This window comes from Pipistrellus hanaki (genome assembly GCF_964339955.1).
Source record: "Pipistrellus hanaki genome assembly, chromosome: X".
Taxonomy (NCBI): domain Eukaryota; kingdom Metazoa; phylum Chordata; class Mammalia; order Chiroptera; family Vespertilionidae; genus Pipistrellus; species Pipistrellus hanaki.
The window spans coordinates 75,857,006-75,865,827 of record NC_140524.1 but is presented as its reverse complement, the minus strand read 5'-3'; the positions used below and the strand labels follow the sequence as shown (position 1 = coordinate 75,865,827).

The 8,822-nt window shown below is 44.3% G+C and overlaps 1 pseudogene across 1 annotated transcript; it reads right to left on the bottom strand.

Annotated features, from left to right (window-relative positions):
* Positions 1-2,722: 2,722 nt before the first annotated feature.
* Positions 2,723-3,566, bottom strand: LOC311614855 (centrosomal AT-AC splicing factor-like; annotated as a pseudogene). The gene is made up of 2 exons: positions 3,546-3,566; positions 2,723-3,463 (listed from the first exon to the last, which is right to left on the bottom strand). The product of its transcript is annotated as a centrosomal AT-AC splicing factor-like (transcript).
* Between the last annotated feature and the right edge of the window lie 5,256 nt (positions 3,567-8,822).

The window sequence follows — 8,822 nt, the reverse complement described above, 5'->3', positions numbered from 1 at the left end:
TTTCTATTGTTTTAGCAAACAAATCAGTACAGAACCCAAACAGCAGTTTCTACCTCAGATGATTGCTACCATACTTCAATAGATATTAGGTTGAGTATGTCAGGGGTTAGTAAGCAATGAATGGAAAAATCTGCCTTTTAGTACTCTACAAAGCTCCAAGCACTGTCAAAATTGTAGCTTTTGGGGAAAACAACCCAGGATTCCCTTTATGGATGGCCTTTAGCAAATGCTGAAGTGGACAAAGCTGGTGACCTCTGTATTTCTAGCTGTTTCTCTTCAGTAAACCCGAACGCAGACACCTATTGCTCTTTGTGCTCTAGGCCCATGGTTGGCAAACTGCAGCTCGCGAGCCACATCAGCTCTTTGGCCACTTGAGTGTGGCTCTTCCACAAAATACCATGGCCTGGATGAGTCTATTTTGAAGAATGGCATTAGAAGAAGTTTACGTTTAAAAAATTTGGCTCTCAAAAAACATTTCAATCTTTGTATTGTTGATATTTGGCTTTGTTGACTAATGAGTTTGCCGACCACTGCTCTAGGCCCTTCAATCATGTAACCCATTACGTCTCCTCTTTTGATTGTAATGTCTAAAGCAAGGTGAAAAACTGTGTCCTGGCTAAGTAGATATTTGAAATATGTATTCAAGGTTATGGACAAAAGGGGCCATATGCTGACTGACTAGCTCAGGGAAGGCCTTTGTGGTGGCCTTTCAAACTCAGAGACTTACTTAAAGGGATGGTCTGAAATAGAAACTTTTCATTACAAAAGCAGTTTATGGTGGGTAGTCATGTCCTAGGCTGGTGTCTTCCCTGACAAAGGTCAATCTTTACCTTAACTGAGCCTATTGTCTTTTTGTATCTATGATAACATGTTGTTGAAATGTCAAAGTAATTTTCCTTTTTCCAGACTCCTCCAAAGCACAGACACCATTCTGCAAAGACCACAAATCCTCTCATTGTTATTGAGTTAACTGTTGCTGTTAACTATCCTGCACTCCCTAAGAAAAAGAAGAATGTCTATCATTTTACTTTTTAAAAATATATTTTATTGATATTTTACAGAGAGGAAGGGAGAGTGATAGAGAGTTAGAAATATCGATCAGCTGCCTCCTGCACACCCCTACTGGGGATGTGCTCACAACCAAGGTACATGCCCTTGACCAGAATCGAACCTAGGACCTTTCAGTCTGCAGGCTGACACCCTATCTGTTACAGAGTTCCCGAACAATCAAACAATGCAGGAGGAGAGTTTGGAGAGACCCACTTTATTCATCGCGCGATGGGCTTAGAGAAAATGAATTCAAATTCTAAGCAAGGCTACAAGCAGAACTTCCCTTTTTATTAAAGAGCCAGCCCTAAGTGCATTTAGTGGTTATCTCGATGCTGGCCTTGAAAACAATACAGTTCTATCTAATTAAAAAATGCACCTGGCATGGCTTTAAGATTATGGGCATATCTAGTCTCTGGCCTACAAGGTCATACAACTAAGTTTATCTTCATCATTATTCAAACAGGCTGAAGCAGACTAGAAAGCAACATTTTAGAATAAGAAGCCATCTAAGAGCAGAAAATTCCAAACAGCAGTTTGTTACAAAATAGGAGTTTTCCTTCTCATATCCACTAAGCCAAACCGGTTTCAGCTATCATTTTACTTTTTATCCAATCCAGATGTTCCCCATCTTCCTAATATATCACCAATGGATTTCCTGTAACCCACGTATGTCTTCTCTTTTGATTGGAATGAATAAAACAAAGTGGGGGTGGGGGTGGAAACTGCCATTGAGCATTATCTCAATCCATTGAGATTCTGCTTCCCACAATTATTGACGTTTGGCTCAAATAAACTCACAAAAATTCTTCACAAGTTTGAATGTTGTTTACATTAACAAGGTAAAACCATAAACCCCCAAATAGCATTACTTGTGCTAAAGCCTATGATATCAAACCTAGACTGAATACCTGACCTAATCGCAGTTTCAACCTTCTCCAGAAATATAATCTTAATTAACCAGTCTGGAATTTTCTTTTTTTTTTTTTTTTAATATTTTATTGATTTTTTACAGAGAGGAAGGGAGAGAGATAGAGAGTTAGAAACATCGATGAGAGAGTCATCGATCGGCTGCCTCTTGCACACCCCCTACTGGGGATATGCCCGCAACCAAGGTACATGCCCTTGACCGGAATCGAACCCGGGACCCTTCAGTCCCCAAGCCGACGCTCTATCCATTGAGCCAAACCGGTCTCGGCCCAGTCTGGAATTTTCTGGTCAAGCACCAGTAATCTATCACAGGGCCCTCTCCATTGCCACCACCACCACCACCAAAACAAGAAGAGTCAGCTGCATTAAAAGAACAAACAAACAAACAAAAAACCCTTGCTTTTACCTCCCTTCCCCCGGGAAAATTTCCTGGTATAAAAATAATCCTTTCTTTTCTTTTGCTAATAGCTCCTTTGCCCCACACTTTTTCCTATAAAAACCTTCCACTTTGTACAACCCCTGTGAGCTCCCTTGTGGTTGCTACGTGGGATGCTGCTAATTCTGTGGGAAATGCCTATTATTTTCCTATTTCCAGATTTAATTTATGAGGTGCAAAGCCTAATCACCTCACCTGGTTGAGAGTCACAAGCAGGGCCAGCTTCATAGGTATGTGACCCCATACTGAAAAGGTCCCTGTGCTTGTTTGTTTGTTTTTTACAGTTTGAAAAAATAAAACTTTATTAAATCAATAAGTGGGTATATCCTTTTCCAAAGTGAGGCGATCACAAAGGATAGTAACAAGTGTGGGTTTGCTGACTTGGCTTTGAGCCTTCTGAAACCATTTTCTTTGCTGTTTTCTCCTTACTGCAGCTTCAGTTTTGAATTGATGCCAGGATTGCCAGCAGTGTCTGTTCCAGACCCGGCCAAAAGAGGGCAGCCAGCCTGCACTGGTGCTGGAGCTATTGTCAAAGTTGGCCCCAACTTTGTCGGGGGGGGGGGGGGGGGGTCTTTAATTTCTGTTTTTCCTTTTCTTTAAGAAAGTCTTCATAGGAGAGTCCTATTTGTTGGTTCCCAGAGCTGTGTTCCTCATCATGCACCATCCAGGGTGGCATAGCACCTGATGACCAATGAATGTCAGAGGTTGTCCTTTCTCCATCCAGTCAAGCTTTGGGGCAGGTGGCAGGTCCAAGTATGAGGGCCACTGTGAGGTGGAGGCTACTTACTTGACTGGTTGTCCCTTTCCAGCTTCCAGGTGCCAAAGAGCCCTCTTCTGGGTCTGGCACTGCTTCTTGTTCCACCTCTTGGATATGAGCTGCCATCTCTTTGATCCTCCTCTTTTTCCTCATTGGAATCCAAACATTTCATCGTGGATTTATTGAATTGTGCATAATCTTGAGGGGAGATGAGAAACTTCTTTCATCTGAACCTCCCACCAAAATCAGTTTGTTGCCTTCTTATACTCTGGGCTGGCCAGGTACTCCAGCAGCTAAGGTGTGTGCGCACCTCACGGCTGCAGCACAGGCACCAGAAGCGCTGCTGGTGCTCAAGCACTTACCACTCCACCTGACAGCCTTGTGGGCGGCCTCCATGGGACGTAGCCAAAGCCACCTGCAGCTGCCCCCTGCTTGCTGCTATAGACATGCCGGGCGAAGAAGGTCTGGTTGCACAGAGTGCCCGCGCCTTCAGCCCAGGGTGGGCAAAGGGACAAGAAGTGAGTCCTACCAACCCATTGACCTTTCACCCCTAGGGGTGGAGCCTTATTTTATTTTTAAATATATTTTACTGATTTCAGAAAGGAAAGAAGAGAGAGATAGAAACATCAATGATTAGAGAGAATCCTTGATCAGCTGCCTCCTGCTTGCCTCACACTGGGGATGGAGCCTGCAACCCAGGCGTGTGTCCTAAAAGGGAATAGAATTGTGACCTCCTGATTCATAGGCAATGCTCAAACACTGAGCCACACCAGCGGGGCCTTGGGATTGGTTTAATACTCTGCCATCTCTATCTTGAAATGATGAGTGCTTTTGGACAAGTGGCCCTGCATTTTCATTTTACATTGAGCTCTGCAATTTATGAAGCTGGTCCTGAGTACACAGATGAGCACCGCTGTTCATCTGGTTTTCTAGAATACGAGTATATATATATATTATTTTTTTTAAATAAATCTTTATTGTTCATATTATTACAAAAGTTCCTCATTTCTCCCCCCCTCCACCAGGTTCCCACACCACCCTCTGTCCTTTCCCCACCCCCCATTGTCCGCATCCATAGGTGCACAGTTTATGTTCAGTCTCTTCCTGCACACCCCCTCTCCTCTTTTCCCCGAGAATCGTCAGTTCACTCCCCTTCCATACCTCTGATTCTATTATATTCAACAGTTAATATTGTTCATCAGGTTTTTTAATTCCCTTGGTTTTTAGATTCACTTGTTGATAGTTACATATTTGTTGTTCACAATTTTTATCTTTATTTTCTTCCTCTTCCTAAAGAACCCCCTTCAGCAATTCATATAATTCTGGTTTGGCGGTGATGAACTCATTTAGCTTTTTTTTTTTATTTGTGAAGCTCTTTATCTGGCCTTCGATTCTGAGTGATAGCTTTGCTGGGTAGAGTATTTTTGGCTGTAGGTTCTTATTATTCATCACCTTGAATATTTCTTGCCATTCCCGTCTGGCCTGCATGGTTTCTGTTGAGAAATCAGCTGACAATCTTATGGGTGCTCCTTTATAAGTAACTACCTGCTTTTCTCTTGCTGCTTTGAATATTTTCTCTTTGTCTTTTGCTCTTGGAATTTTAATTATGATGTGTCTTGGTGTAGTCCTCTTTGGATTCCTTTTGTTTGGGGTTCTGTGTGATTCCTGGACTTGTAAGTCTAATTCTTTCACCAGGTGGGGAAGTTTTCTGTCACTATTTCCTTCAATATGTTTTTGGTATCTTGCTCTCTGTCATCTTCTAGGATGCCCATAATTCTGATGTTGTATTCTTTATTTCTTGTTGATCCCTTATTATTTCTTGTTGATCCCTTATTATTTCTAGTTGATCCTCTATTATTTCTAGTTGCTCCCTTTTCATATCTTTATAGGTCTTGTTTATTTTATCGGCCTTTTCTAGGAGATTCTTGAAAAACCTTATAAGTGTCGTTTTGAACTCTATATCCAGTCGCTTTTTATCCTCCATTTCTTTTGTTTGTGATCTGTTTCCTTGTCTCGGCATTTTCGCTGCTTCCCTGAGTTGGTAGGGTGGGAGGATCAGCTATATCTATGCCAGGAGAGAGCCTTATTCGACTAGACTTGGAAAACTGCAAGAGCCTCTGTATTCAGCTTGGATGGGGCAGAGTTTCAGGGTGGGCCTACAGCCTTGGCTTCCGGCTGCGTGGGGTGCCGCTCCTCTGTAGTAGGTGGGTTGCTCAACTGGCTGCTGCTCCTTGGATGGGGCGAGCTGCTGTGTGGTTGATGCTCCTCAGACAGGGAAACTGGCTGCTCACACAGCTGCTGCTCCTTGGACCGGGGCAGGCCATGTGAAGCTGCTGCTCTTAGGCCTGTGGCGGGTTGCTCTTGGGCTGCTGCTCCTTGGACAGGAGAGGGCTGCTCACATGTCTGCTGCTCACGTGGTTGCAGTTCCCTTGGATTTATCCAGGGGATCTCTGCCCTTCCTGGCTGCAAACTGTCTCACCAGCTGCATCTCCTTGCCAAATTCGGACTGAATTCCACTCGTTTCAGCTGATTACTCTATTTGCCCTGGGACAGGGCTCAGGACATGTCCGTCTATTCTGCCGTCATTTTGTCTCCTTCCCAACAACCTTTTTTGATAAAAAAAATCTCAGTAATGTAGGGATAGAGAGATCATATCTCAACATAATAAAAGTCTTATATGACAAACCTATAGCCAACATCATACTCAATGGACAAAAACTAAACCATTTCCCCTAAGAATAGGAACAAGACAGGGATGTCCACTTTCACCACTCCTGTTCTCCATAGTGCTAGGAGTGCTAGTCATAGCAATCAGAGAAGACGAAGAAATAGAATGTATCCAAATTGGGGGGGGGGGGGGAGGAAATAAAACTCTCATTATTTGCTGATTACATGATGTTGTATATAGAAAATCCTAAAGACTCCACCAAAAAGCTATTAGATTTAATAAATGAATTCATCAACATAGCAGGAGACAATATTAACACCCAGAAATCGATGGCATTTTTATATACCACTAATGAACTCACAGAAAAAAAGAAACAAAAAAAAAATCCTATTTATCATAGCAACAAAAAAAATTAAGATATGTAGGAATAAATTTAACCAAGGAGGAAAAAGATCTGTACTCAGAAAAATACAGGATGTTGGAAAAAGAGCTAGAAAAAGATATAAACAAGTATAAGACTATACTGTGTCCATGGATTGGTAGAATCAATATCATTAAAATGTCCATGCCACCTAAAACAATCTATGTATTCAATGCAACCCCCATTAAAATATTAATGGCATTTTTCAGAGACCTAGAACAAACTTTCCAAAAATTTATATGTAATCAAAAAAGACCCTGAATAGCCGCAGCAATGTTGAGAAAGGATAACAACATTTGAGGGATTTTAATTGGCTATAATACAGGCAGGGTAGTCAATTTACATTTTCAGAGGAGATTCTCCTATTCTTATAATAGGAGAAATATCTGGACATAAGGGATTTCTGACTGTTTGCCCTGTCACTTACAGAAAAGATTCAATTGAAAGATGGTGTTATGATTAATGCTCCCATTTTGAGGCCATGATTTCCCATTGTTGAGCTTATATTGTGGCTAGGCTGAATTACAATAGAAAATTAGTCTTTTTTTAAGGCCTGGGCATCAAATTGTGCCCAGTTAGCCAAGATACAGGCTAGGGGACTCCTTTGCGATACAGTTTGTCATTTCCCCATCTGGAAGGAAGAAAAGGTTAGGAATCAGAGAGCCCAGCATGCTGGGGTCAAGTCCAGAGCCTGGCATCCCAGCATCATCTCAGGCATCTAGCAGGGATGAGACCATGTGATCTCACCGTAATCTCAGGGGAGTGGAAGTGAAACCTTACCAGGTGTTGGGAGTTCCCATAGACCTGGTTGGGGTGGGATAAGCCTAGTAATCTTGGTACAGGCAAGTCTTCTGGACCAGGACAAAGGAGCCAGGGAGAAAAATGGAGATAGTGTGTTCAGAGGAGATAACAGAGTAAAGGCATTCTATAGATAGAGAAGGGTTTTTCTAAAAGATTAAATAAGGTAGTAACCCATAAGTGCAAGAACTAATGGTTTGACATAAATTTAAGGTTCCTTTTACCACCTAGTTTTCTTGTACCTTGGACTTCTGTAAAATCTTTAGTCTGCTTGTTTCCTATTCTTTTGATGTTTATGTCATTTCTACTGAGCTCCTCAAGGATCACTCCAACAGGGTAGACTCCTACTCTGAGACTTCTTATTATTGCAGAAGACCAAAGAAAAAACAAGCAGGCTTCCTAGAGAAAGGGGGGGACCCCATTTATTAACACTAGTGGACTCCGGGAATAATTTCCAAATCAGAGTGAGAAAACACGCAGAGGGCTTCACTTTTTATAACCTCCTGGGGTCTTTGTCTTGCAGATATGGTTCTGCCCCCTTTCGTGGGGTAACAGGAAGGCCCCTAGGTATTGGGGTTATCTGTCCTGGGACAAGTGATAACGACCCTTCCCCACCAGGACAATGCATTGTTCACAGTCTTTATGGCCTGACACCCCTTGCAAGACCAGTTTCTTCTTCATCCCCTCCCCCCCTCGCCCAACTTGTCCCACAAGCTTCTTTTAGCCTTGTGGAGCAACAACCAAGGGATGTTATGGTGATCATGGGTGACAACTGCTCTTAGCTACTTCCTGCTGGAAAGGGACAATGACCAAGGGGTTAGCATCCCGCTTCTTCCTCTCAGAGGGGTTTGTAGGAAGTTCTGGTTTGTAGGACCATCTGAAATTTAAAGGCATTCCCATTGAGTTTGCAGGCAGGCAGAGGTAAGCAGTGGTTCTATGTTGAATGTTCCTGCGGGGCCCTGGGAACATCGCAGCCCTGGGGAGGCATGGCTGGCAACTGGCTGGCCTAGCCACTCCCTTGGGGCCCCCGGGAGGCATCACCAGCTGGGCTAGCCACTCCAGTGAGGCCCCAGGAACATCACTCCCCCTGAAAGGTGCAGCCAGCCACCTAGCCACTCCCTTGGGGCTCAGGGAACATCCTAGCCCAGGGGAGGCATGGCTGGCAGCCTAGCCACTCCCATGAGGCTCTGGAACATCACAACTCCGGGGAGGCATGGCTGGGCCCTGGGAACATCGCAGGCATGGGGTTGCTGAGACCCAGACCAGGCCTCTGGCCACAGATTCACAGCTTTGCAGAGACCAAAGGCAGGGATCTGCCTCACTGCAGAGAGAGAGGTTCTGCAGTGGCCCCAAGATGTGGGTGGGCCAGGCTAGGGATCAAGGGGCATGGAAGGAAGCCCGGGGGAAGGGGCAAGGACCCTCAGCTCTGAGTCGGGGTTGAGGGGCCGTTCCACCTCTTTGGAGGGGTGCTGCACTGCAGGGTACTGGACTGACTGACTTGATTCAGAGAAGCTCCCAGTGCTAACCTGCCTAGGCCTCACCCAGGCAGCCTTTGCACTTCAGAGGCAGGGACTCCTGCTCCCGCCTTGACCCAAAAGCAAGCTCATGCCGCCCTGCTCCACAGCAGAGCATACCTTGGCAGTGAATGTGAAGTCCTCTACCTGCTCCGGAGACTCAAGGGCAATGGGCAGTAAAGAATGGGGGCAGGGGACCGGGACAGGAAAGAATGTGGAGCATCTGCAATGAAGAGGTGCTTAAGAAAGAG